Source organism: Sinocyclocheilus grahami, unplaced genomic scaffold (genome assembly GCF_001515645.1).
Source record: "Sinocyclocheilus grahami isolate Dianchi unplaced genomic scaffold, SAMN03320097.WGS_v1.1 scaffold156.1, whole genome shotgun sequence".
Lineage (NCBI taxonomy): Eukaryota > Metazoa > Chordata > Actinopteri > Cypriniformes > Cyprinidae > Sinocyclocheilus > Sinocyclocheilus grahami.
In genome coordinates this window covers 814,134-827,251 of record NW_015505335.1, presented here as the reverse complement: position 1 = coordinate 827,251, position 13,118 = coordinate 814,134, and positions in this window count along the sequence as shown.

The following is a 13,118-nucleotide window of genomic DNA, read 5'->3' as shown; positions in this document are numbered from 1 at the left end:
AGACAGACAGACAGATAGATAGACAGACAGACAGACAGACAGATATATAGATGGATAGACAGATATATAGATAGACAGACAGACAGATAGATACATAGATAGATAGATAGATAGACAGACAGACAGATAGATAGATAGATAGATAGATAGATAGATAGATAGATAGATAGATAGATAGATAGATAGATAGATAGATAGATAGATAGATAGATAGATAGATAGATAGATAGATAGATAGATAGATAGATAGATAGATAGATAGATAGATAGATAGATAGATAGATAGATAGATAGATAGATAGATAGATAGATAGATAGATAGATAGATAGATAGATAGATAGATAGATAGATAGATAGATAGATAGATAGATAGATAGATAGATAGATAGATAGATAGATAGATAGATAGATAGATAGATAGATAGATAGATAGATAGATAGATAGATAGATAGATAGATAGATAGATAGATAGATAGATAGATAGATAGATAGATAGATAGATAGATAGATAGATAGATAGATAGATAGATAGATAGATAGATAGATAGATAGATAGATAGATAGATAGATAGATAGATAGATAGATAGATAGATAGATAGATAGATAGATAGATAGATAGATAGATAGATAGATAGATAGATAGATAGATAGATAGATAGATAGATAGATAGATAGATAGATAGATAGATAGATAGATAGATAGATAGATAGATAGATAGATAGATAGATAGATAGATAGATAGATAGATAGATAGATAGATAGATAGATAGATAGATAGATAGATAGATAGATAGATAGATAGATAGATAGATAGATAGATAGATAGATAGATAGATAGATAGATAGATAGATAGATAGATAGATAGATAGATAGATAGATAGATAGATAGATAGATAGATAGATAGATAGATAGATAGATAGATAGATAGATAGATAGATAGATAGATAGATAGATAGATAGATAGATAGATAGATAGATAGATAGATAGATAGATAGATAGATAGATAGATAGATAGATAGATAGATAGATAGATAGATAGATAGATAGATAGATAGATAGATAGATAGATAGATAGATAGATAGATAGATAGATAGATAGATAGATAGATAGATAGATAGATAGATAGATAGATAGATAGATAGATAGATAGATAGATAGATAGATAGATAGATAGATAGATAGATAGATAGATAGATAGATAGATAGATAGATAGATAGATAGATAGATAGATAGATAGATAGATAGATAGATAGATAGATAGATAGATAGATAGATAGATAGATAGATAGATAGATAGATAGATAGATAGATAGATAGATAGATAGATAGATAGATAGATAGATAGATAGATAGATAGATAGATAGATAGATAGATAGATAGATAGATAGATAGATAGATAGATAGATAGATAGATAGATAGATAGATAGATAGATAGATAGATAGATAGATAGATAGATAGATAGATAGATAGATAGATAGATAGATAGATAGATAGATAGATAGATAGATAGATAGATAGATAGATAGATAGATAGATAGATAGATAGATAGATAGATAGATAGATAGATAGATAGATAGATAGATAGATAGATAGATAGATAGATAGATAGATAGATAGATAGATAGATAGATAGATAGATAGATAGATAGATAGATAGATAGATAGATAGATAGATAGATAGATAGATAGATAGATAGATAGATAGATAGATAGATAGATAGATAGATAGATAGATAGATAGATAGATAGATAGATAGATAGATATAGCCCCTTGTTGGGCCATATATTCATTCTTGATCTTTTTATCCTTTGCTGAAATACTGTATAATAGGCTGTGCGATATGTGGCATGTTCTCTTTACAGAACATCACCGTATGGTTTGGTTAGTTTCAAGGTTAGATACAAAGATAAAAAGGGCCTATTCATGTAAACTTCACAGAGAGAGAAAAAGCAAGAGCTCAGCATCAGCTTATTGCTTTTCCACAGGAGGCTTGTCTTTATTCAACAAAAAGTGGCATTTTTGATGAAAAAAAAGATTTCTTTGCCACAGTAAGTGACATTATTCTGACAGACAGTTCTACAGCCACACATGCGCATATTTAAATTTGCTGGTTCACATATCGTTCTTTGAACCTGGTTGTGCTCATAAACACGTAGATCACATGGATCCGATCAGAGGTTTCTGAAAAGCACAGAAATGAATGAGTATCACTGTATATGCGTTTAAAAAAAGAAAAACAAATAAGAATTCCAGAATAGCAGAAATGTTTGTTCACAATGAACAAGAAAAAACTGACTTCACTTTACTCAAGGCATCTCGCTTCATATCTCTCGCTTCATATCCTGTATTTAGTCTTATTTGCCACTGTTGGTCTATGTTACTGTTGAGAAATAAGTGTTAAGAGGAAGGATGCACGGAAGTGAATCACATCTGTCTATGCAGCTGATCTCATATCTGCACATATTTGATAACGCCTCAGCAGTCCTCTTTTAACTCTGGTTGCATCACATTTGATTTTGAAACAGACCAGTATGATCAAATGCAGGATAAAGTAAAGTTTAATGTGGCGTTAAAGCATTATTAGACTATCAGTAAGCGTGACCAACATCACAGCAGTTTTATCTCGTTTTCATTTGGATTTAATCATGTGTCTTATGTTTAATCGTATTACAGAATTAAATATGCACAACTGTGTCTTTGAAAACATGTTCTCCTAGCCCTTGTGCTGTGCTAAAAATGTCCAAATTTAGTGTTCCTGGTCAAAGATGACCGGCCTTTTAAAAATTGCTTATAAATCTAAAATGCTATATTACCTTTTTGTCAACTTGTTTTCTTTCGGTTAGCACAGGATTTGTATTTCTTTTTTGGAGCCGATTGGTTGTAGGCCTCATTGATCTGAGCTTATGCACCTCAGTTTTTGAGTAAAAAAAGCATTATTGGTGGATCATTTTGGCAATATTCACTTAAAAACTAAGGTGCTAGGCTCAGATCAATGAGGCCTATGACGAGTTCCCTGAAAACAACAATCAGTTGCAAAGATAAATACAAAATCTGTGCTAACTGAAAGAAAACAAGTTTATAGTAAAATATTGAATCTTATATTTGGTAATAATATAGCATAATTAAGTATTTTTTGCTGGCCAGTCATTTTTGATCAAGAACACCACAAGTGTAACAAAGTGAGAAACATATGTGATAGCATTAAATTAAAGGGATAGTTCTTGCAAAAAATAATACTTCTGTCATTATTTACTCACCCTCAAGTTATTCCAAACCCTTATGAATTTCTTTCCTCTGCAGAACACAAGAAAAGATATTCTGAAGAATGTTTCTGGTCCCCATTGACTTCCATAGTATGACTGAATGTCAGTTTCTGGTCCCCATTGACTTCCATAGTATTTTTTGTTTCATTCTATGGAAATCAGTGGGGACCTGCAGCTGTTTGATTACCAACATTCTTCAAAATATCTTATTTTATTATGGACAGAAGAAAGAAACATACAGGTTTGGAACATCTTAAGGGTGAGTAAATGATGACAGAAATGTCAGTTTTGGGTGAACTGTCCCTTTAACAAGCATTTTCGGAATAAAAGAAAATTATCTCTGGGTTCAAATGACCCAAACACAACAAGAGGGCTAGTTAACAGCTTAATGATCATTTTTAGTGTGGAGGTGACATTCAGTGAAATGACATTCAAAATGCAGTTTCTTCTGTATATCCATAATGAAAATACCATATATATTAATAATACTTCAATATTATTGCCATCAGAGGTCATTTAAGTCTATAAGAGTGTATGCATGTAGATATCACAATTATAATATTCATGAAATGGAAAATGAAAGTCAAGGTTGATATTATGAAAGAACAATATGTTTCTGTGAGTCAATGAGTCAGAATTGATGAGAAGAGAGACTCTTTCAGCATGTGCACTGAAGGTTTAGATTAAAATCAAGGCTGCAGAATCTGTTAGAAATTTAGGTTGGATGCCAAAATGCCCCCCAAAAAAAAAAGGTTGTTTTGATTTATGAGCGTTTACGATTTACCAGTTACTCAAGTCTGAGCCGGAGGTGAACCCAGAAGAATGTGCGCATTTCATAAACACTGTGATTCATCAGATCTTTAACTACCTGCTCATCATCTTTGAGGAAACTGGCACCGTAGGAATATTACAAATGTACTGAGAAGTAATTTTCACAATGAATATCATTACTATCATTTCTGTAATTCCATTAGTTTAGAGATATTACCCCCCTTTAGCATATTTCAGAATTTGATTGACACAGCGGACATGAACGAAAGTAACCTTTCTGCGCACCTCGGTAATTAATGTGTTTATGCATTAAAATCTCTGATTTAATTCAACTCAATCGGTTGAACTTTCTGAAACCCTTCCTGACATTAATTTGTATTCACGCTCAGAAATGTAAAGATAATGTGAGAATTCTTCGGTTCTCTGGAGGAAGTTTTTCGCTTCCGGTGCATTAGAAACACAGCCAGCGAAAATATATACATTTGCAGTTGGTGATGAGAGGAGGGGTGGGACTGTCTGTGTAAACACCCTCTTATTGCTCAGGGCCAGTGGGAAGAACAGTCAGCTGTCCACCATCTACATTCCAGCAGAGTGCAGGGGTGAGAGTCTTGAGAAAAAAAAAAGAGGAGCTAGTAGCAGACGAGTTGCTTGTCCATGCAAAACCACAATGCTATTGGCTAATGTATTGTCCACCAAGCGAAAACTGCAAAACAGATATGCTTGTTTTATCATGACCACTAATAACAATGTCACATGTTGCACTCCGGGCTTTCACTGGGAAAACTTTTTTTTTTCATCACTCCATTCCATTTCTGGACTCATCAATTTAATCCTTTTAGCAACTGTACTCACATAAAAACACCTTTATAGTTTCCAAAATTAAGCCTTATGCTTCTTTCACCTGGAGTGACAGTGTTATAAAGCATCACATGCGCCTTCTTCTGACATGCACACATCTCTGTTCAAGCGAAATCACATAATAATATGGAGCCAAATGCCCACGTTTCTAATATACGCACTTTATATGCAAGGGCAATTTGCTTAGTTAAAAATTGCATACACGCACAGGTTTTATGTCAAAAGCTAGAATCATACCACTGAAGAAACACACACTATGCGTGTCAGTATATTCGTATTTTAATTAAATCATTATATTTTAGCATACTGAACATTACAGCATATTTCATTAACAAAAAAAAAAATGTACATTAGGTTCCAGGCCTGAAATGCCCTCAAAACCGAATGAGGATGTTTGAGGAAACCATAGTGGCGCACTATTCTCAAAACCAGTTTTCACTGAAAATGCTTTGACCTCTGCCTGAAGTCTGTCTGATTGCCACGTGAACCTGTAGTGACCCTGTTTTTCCCTTCACAGAGTTCATGGACAGGACTCGGTAGAGCCCTCTGTCGGTTGTTTCTGGAACTAATCTCCCATCACCATCACCATCACTTTCAAAAGGATTTTATCTGCATTTCAACCTGCATTTAAGTTTAGTTCAGTATTTTGTTTGTATCTAGAATTTTAAAAGCTACAGTCCACAAAACGAAGCTCATTAAGATTAACTTAAGGCCAATGTTTTGTTAAAATACGAATCCTAGTTTAAAATGCAAAGTTAACTACAACATTTGTAAGTTGATTACCTTAAAAAAGTGTAAACAGTGTATCTGTGAGGCTATCAAAAGGTTTCTCTGTTTGTTTAAACATCCAACCGGCCTGATGCACAGGGGCGTGTCTACGTGGTGTCCAGGGGTGGCACCGGCCCACCCTGATATTTGGCTGGCCACCCCAGGTGCCCCTCCTACCAGATGTCTTGCCATAGGCTTGTTTTTATAATAGCGCATAATGTTACGCGATCCATCTGCACGAGGACGAATCTCTCCACTCCCAAGCGGATTTCCTTCACTCACACAAAACTGGACGTGTGCTTTTAACATACATCGTCCCCCCCCCCGGCCACCCTCTTTTGAGCCAGTGCCTCCGACTGGCCCCCCATTTAAAATGCTCTAGACACGCCCCTGCTGATGCAGCAACAACGACTCAACCAATGGCGTGAGTTTGGGGCGGGACTGTGTGTTTGTCTGACCAATGGCGGATGGGCAGGGTGTTTGCTAAACATGTATGAAAACAATTCTTGAAATTCTTCTCAGTGCTGCTAGCACCTCAGAAACTTTAAAAGACCCCCTTTTTCAATATTAAAAACATTAAAGCCTTTAAATCCACTCCGTGGCTCTACACACTTGAGGCCTGACCGCATTCAGGTCCAGTGCCACAGTCAAGACTCCTTCAGGAGTCTGGTCCTCTGTCCTTGAAATGAAGCCCATGTACCCTCGCTGCATGACAAGCATGACACCTTATAAGCTATGCAGAGCCGTGGTGTCAGGGCCAGTGGCTGGGAAGTCACTGTGTTGATTTATGCCAGCATTTGGTGGCTGACTGAGCGTGACGCCTCCTGGTTCTCAGAGAGGGAGGAAAGACACCAGACAGCTGCTGACAATACCACCAGAGTTACCACAGCGTGCCATGTTACCCATGAGTCCCTGAAGCGTGAAACTCTGGCTGGACGAGAAGGATGGACTGCTTGATACTTGTTGACATGGGGCTAAAGCGGGTTACTCAAGCTCAGTATGGCCCGTCGGTTCCTTTTGGCCGATGAGATGAAGATGAATCGTCAGTTAACTTGAGTGGTCAGGAAGAGCGTCTGATAGAAATGCTGGACTGCTTAGAACTTGTCATGGATCAACAACTCCATCATATTCTCACGTACTGTCATTGGAGGAGGTGTTAGATCACATTCATGAAGTACTGTTCACGCACCAACAAATCTGGTGACTGCCAAGAAGGATATCCAGTAGGATACCTTTTGTTGGAACAACATTCATCAAACAAACCATTTCAACCCAATCCTTTGGTTGGCAAGAATATTGTTCCAGGACCAAAAAAGGGTGTAGATCCATGAATGTCCTCACGTTAAAGGAATAGTTCACCCAACATGATAGTTCTGTCTTGATTTAGTTATTCCAAACACTTATGACTTTCTTCTGTGAAACACAAAAGATCTTTAATATACAATAAAAGTCAATGGAGTCAACACTTCCGTGTTGCGCAAAGGAAAGCAAGTCATACAATTTTGGGATGACATGAGGGTAAGAAATGATGACGGAATATTTATTTTTAGGTGAACTATGCCTTTTTTTAGCACTGCTATATGAATAGAAAAAGGGCTGTGGCAAAAAAGCTCGGAAAACTTCAGCACCCACTGGACATGGTTCAATCTGACTGTCCATGAACTGGAATACAAAAATGCGGAAGTAAGATATGTAGTTTTCACAAAAGACCTGGAACTGTCAAATGTCATCCGGCAGACTTTTACTGACAAACAATCCGGGATATTTTGGTGCAGGCAACGTGGAGAAAGAGTACATGTTGTATATTTACATACTACCAACATTGTAACAATACAAAGCTGGTTGAAAAAATTTTTTATTGAAAAAAGTGGCCTATATATGATGGCCTAGTAAATGATGATTACCGATTTTTTTTTAATTTTTAGGAGGAATATCCTTTTACATTGTGATCTGTTCATCACAGCTTTCATCAAAGCTTTCATGTTGATTCAGAAATGAAACATTGTGCAACATTTTTTTGTATAATACTCTATTGGTGGTTTTTAGTATTTCAATCTGACTGTCCATGAACTGGAATACAAAAATGCGGAAGTAAGATATGTAGTTTTCACAAAAGACCTGGAACTGTCAAATGTCATCCGGCAGACTTTTACTGACAAACAATCCGGGATATTTTGGTGCAGGCAACGTGGAGAAAGAGTACATGTTGTATATTTACATACTACCAACATTGTAACAATACAAAGCTGGTTGAAAAAAATTTTTATTGAAAAAAAGTGGCCTATATATGATGGCCTAGTAAATGATGATTACCGATTTTTTTTTAATTTTTAGGAGGAATATCCTTTTACATTGTGGTCTGTTCATCACAGCTTTCATCAAAGCTTTCATGTTGATTCAGAAATGAAACATTGTGCAACATTTTTTTGTATAATACTCTATTGGTGGTTTTTAGTATTTCAGACCTTCACAATCCCAGTTCTCACTCAATTACATTTTACTGAAAAAAAAGAAGCCTATAGTAGTTAGTCTTCAAAAATTCACTTTTGTGCTTCACAGTAGAAAGCAAGTCCTCCAGGCTCGGCACAACATGAGGGTGAGTAAACGATGACAGGATTGTTTGGTGGACTATCCCTTTAGGGAGAATATTCATTCGCTTCTTCAACAGCCCAACAACTTTGAAGGCACAAAGACCAAACAGATACTTGGATAGTAGGTGGACCATTACATATCTGTGAACATCCTGAGGCACAAACACACATATGACTCAACTAACTGGAGGTGTTTTTACTAGCTGATTACAGCAGCTTCTCTTTGGATGGTTGAGTACATTGAGTCACTCTCTGGAATCTGTGGGATTGAGTGTTCTTTTTGGACTGACAGCTTTTTTAAACAGAAGGTCCTGTTGCTGGGGTTGAGCAGTCTATGCCGACCTGCTTTAAGGAAGAACAGCCTCCTGTTTGTTGTTTGCCATATCCCAGCCATCAATCACCATCCCCACGCATATGGGAGTGGGCTTATTGCTGAACGTGGCTGAATGGAGCTGAGGCAGCTCTGTATTTTCACTGACAGGAAGAATAGATAAAACACATGGTGCAGTGTATGGCTCTTAATTGTACATGTATATGCAATATGTGGTCAATTAGCAGAAATAAATCTTCAGCGATCTGACAACCTATAATTTCCTTTTTCTTTTTTTCAAGAGATAAAGTAGTGATTTAAAAACATTTAGTGTGTTTAGTAAGTTCAATGCATCTTTATTAGGGCTGTCAATCGTTTACAACTTTAAAAACAAAAGTATTGATAAAGCAATTAATTCTTTGCATATTTGCTGAGAAATGGAAGCCCGGTTTCACCTCAAAGTTAATTATGAGATTGAGTTTAAATAATAAGTTTAAAACAGGGATTCAATTCACAATTGAGAGATAAGACACATTTTGAGAAGTCATATTTGTGAGATAAAATGTAACATTGTGAGATAAAAAAAAGTCATAGTTCAAAAAAAAAAAAAAAATCTTAATTGTACCTGGCAATTGTAGTCAGTATCCAGTCCGTCCCATAAGCTCATGAACTGAGCCTTCATCATGGCGGTGGCCTCATGGTCTGAACTTGAACGACTCCTCAAAAAGGAATCTAAGACATAAAGATGAACAGAAGTTACTTCAAAAGAAGGCCTTTCACACTGTGCTTAACCCTGGGTTATCGTAGTTCTAAACCCTGCTTTTTACCTGGGAGAAATGAAACCACAGAGTCACGGAAACACAGCACAATGTAAACATTTCAGAGTTTGAGATGTCACATAGATTAGTGTAAAGAAGAGACCTTTGTTTTTTTCTTTCCTTCTTACACTTATTGTCCGAAAAGTCTATTCTGAAAAACTTGATAGTACTGTAAGCAATATATAATATGAGAATGCCCAATGCTAGAGTGATTATGTAAACACGTAGTGTGGTGCGTTCTGGTCAATGACACTGACACCACAAATATGCAAATAAGAACATTAACCTGGGGTTTAGGAATCTTGTGTGAAATGTCATCTTATGACTTCCCAGGATTAACACCGGGTACCAAAAGTTCTATCTTGGTCTCATCAGACCAGATAATCTTATTTCTCACCATCTTGGAGTCCTTCAGGTGTTTTTTCATGTGTCTTGCACTGAGGAGAGGCTTCCGTCGGGCCACTCTGCCATAAAGCCCCGACTGGTGGAGGGCTGCAGTGATGGTTGACTTTCTACAACTTTCTCCCATCTCCCGACTGCATCTCTGGAGCTCAGCCACAGTGATCTTTGGGTTCTTCTTTACCTCTCTCATCAAGGCTCTTCTCCCCCGATAGCTCAGTTTGGCTGGACGGCCAGCTCTAGGAAGGGTTCTGGTCGTCCTAAATGTCTTCCATTTAAGGATTATGGAGGCCACTGTGCTCTTAGGAACCTTAAGTGCAGCAGGAATTTTTTTGTAACCTTGGCCAGATCTGTGCTTTGCCACAATTCTGTCTCTGAGCTCTTCAGGCAGTTCCTTTGACCTCATGATTCTCGTTTGCTCTGACATGCACTGTGAGCTGTAATGTCTTATATAGACAGGTGTGTGGCTTTTCTAATCAAGTCCAATCAGTATAATCACACACAGCTGGACTCAAATGAAGGTGTAGGACCATCTCAAGGATGATCAGAAGAAATGGACAGCACCTGAGTTAAATATATGAGTGTCACAGCAAAGGGTCTGAATACTTAGGACCATGTGATATTTCAGTTTTTCTTTTTTAATAAATCTGCAAAAATGTCAACAATTCTGTGTTTTTCAGACAATATGGGGTGCTGTGTGTACATTAATGAGGAAAAAAAATGAACTTGAATGATTTTAGCAAATGGCTGCAATATAACAAAGAGTGAAAAAATTAAGGGGGTCTGAATACTTTCCGTACCCACTGTATATGCAATATGTGGTCAATTAGCAGAAATAAATCTTCAGCGATCTGACAACCTATAATTTCCTTTTTCTTTTTTTCAAGAGATAAAGTACTGATTTAAAAACATTTAGTGTGTTTAGTAAGTTCAATGCATCTTTATTAGGGCTGTCAATCGTTTACAACTTAAAAACAAAAGTATTGATAAAGCAATTAATTCTTTGCATATTTGCTGAGAAATGGAAGCACGGTTTCACCTGTACCCACTGTATATGCAATATGTGGTCAATTAGCAGAAATAAATCTTCAGCGATCTGACAACCTATAATTTCCTTTTTCTTTTTTTCAAGAGATAAAGTAGTGATTTAAAAACATTTAGTGTGTTTAGTAAGTTCAATGCATCTTTATTAGGGCTGTCAATCGTTTACAACTTTAAAAACAAAAGTATTGATAAAGCAATTAATTCTTTGCATATTTGCTGAGAAATGGAAGCCCGGTTTCACCTCAAAGTTAATTATGAGATTGAGTTTAAATAATAAGTTTAAAACAGGGATTCAATTCACAATTGAGAGATAAGACACATTTTGAGAAGTCATATTTGTGAGATAAAATGTAACATTGTGAGATAAAAAAAAGTCATAGTTCAAAAAAAAAAAAAAAATCTTAATTGTGAGATAAATTCACAATATATTTGTGACTTTATTCTCATACTTGTGACCTCACAATTGTGATAAAAATTCACTATTGTGCAGTTAAAAGTCAGAGTTGTGAGAAATTATCATAATTTTAAGTCACAAACAGTAAGATCTCAATTGTGAGATAATGTCACATAATATATTTAAAAATATAATTGCCAGTTTATTCTCATAATTGTGACCTCACAATTGTGATTAAAAAGTCAGAGACTGAAAGTTGTGAGAAATAGTCAAAATGCTATGCTGCAAATTGAAAAATCTTAATTGTGACAAGTTATAATTGTGAGAAATAGTCATTTAATTTTACAATATAATTGTGACTTTATTCTCATAATTGTGACCTTACAATTGTGATAAAGTCAAGAGTTATGAGAAATAGTCACATTTTAAGTCATAAACAGAAAAATCTCAATTGTGAGAGTAAGACAGAGTTCCGAGAAATAAAGACATTTATATTTCACAATATAATTGTGAGTTTATTCACAGAATTGTGAGCTCAGTTGTGATAAAGTCACAGTTGTGAGGCTGAATGTCAGCTGCGCATAAAAATCACAATTTTAAGTCGTAAATTGAAAAAGTAAACTGTAAAGCCACAATAACAAGAAATAGTCATTTGTCCCTCGCAGTATAATTGTGACTTTAATCTTATAATTGTAACCTCACAATTGTGAATTTATTTCTCGTTATACAGGTGAGCTGCCTGTAATTAGTTGAATGCAGATTTGCAAAAACACGAAGGTAGTAGGCTGGTTCAAGCTTGCTCTGATAGTAAATTTACGTATATGACACAATTTTTTTTAATTAGTGCACTATAATAAGCACACTCAATTTAAACAGACAGGCCCAATCTTTATCTTCACGTCTGCTCAAACAAAGGAGTTTTCTGTTCTGCCTCACAGAGTTAGCAATATGATTGTGAGACTCCTTATGACTCTGTACAAACCGTACCCGCCAATGCACACTCAAGCATGTCTTTAAATTTCAGTTATCTGACTCGAGACACTGAAAATATTCATGGTATCACTGTGACGGAGGCTGCACACTTATTTCAAGCTGCATTTGTATGGATAAATCTATTGTCGAAGCATTATAACAGCACACGGATCATTTACCAGATCCCCACGCTCGCACACTTAGACATGCACAGTAGTACGTGTACCAGGTCCTCTTCTGTACCGTTTGGCCGAGAGAAGGGCTCTTACTGCTCATCCTGAGTCTGCTCACATTTCCAGAGCCCTGCCCAAAAATCCCATCACATCCACATAATCAAAGGCATTTTTCTATGGCCTATAGGGACGTGCTCTATGCATGAGCAAGGTGAGGCCAGTGTTCTGCTGCAGATGGAATATTTATCATGAGGATCACTACCCTACGTGTTGTTTGGAGCAGCTGGAATACCTCTGGGTGTTGTTTTGGATTATAGAGTTCTATATTTTACAGTTTGTGGAGAAGTATGTATTATTGGAATAAATCAAAGATAAAAAAAAAAATTGAAAATTCTGATTTATGTGCCCAATTTCAATGAATCTTTATGTAACAGCGTTGGGCAAAATTCACAACTGAAGAACTTAACAGAATAATTTCTATGCATGAGTGTTGATTTGAACTGAATTGGCCACATTTCACACGAAGATTTGGAATCTATATGGGAATGACAGGACGAGGAATTTTCAGAATTGTAATTCAAAGAAATACAGCAAAATTAATGCATTCTGGGAAATTATGTGCATCTTCCACCCTGGGCAATATAAATACACACACACACACACACACACACACACACACACACACACACACACACACACACACATATATTACATCTATCTTTGTTAATGATAACAAACAATAA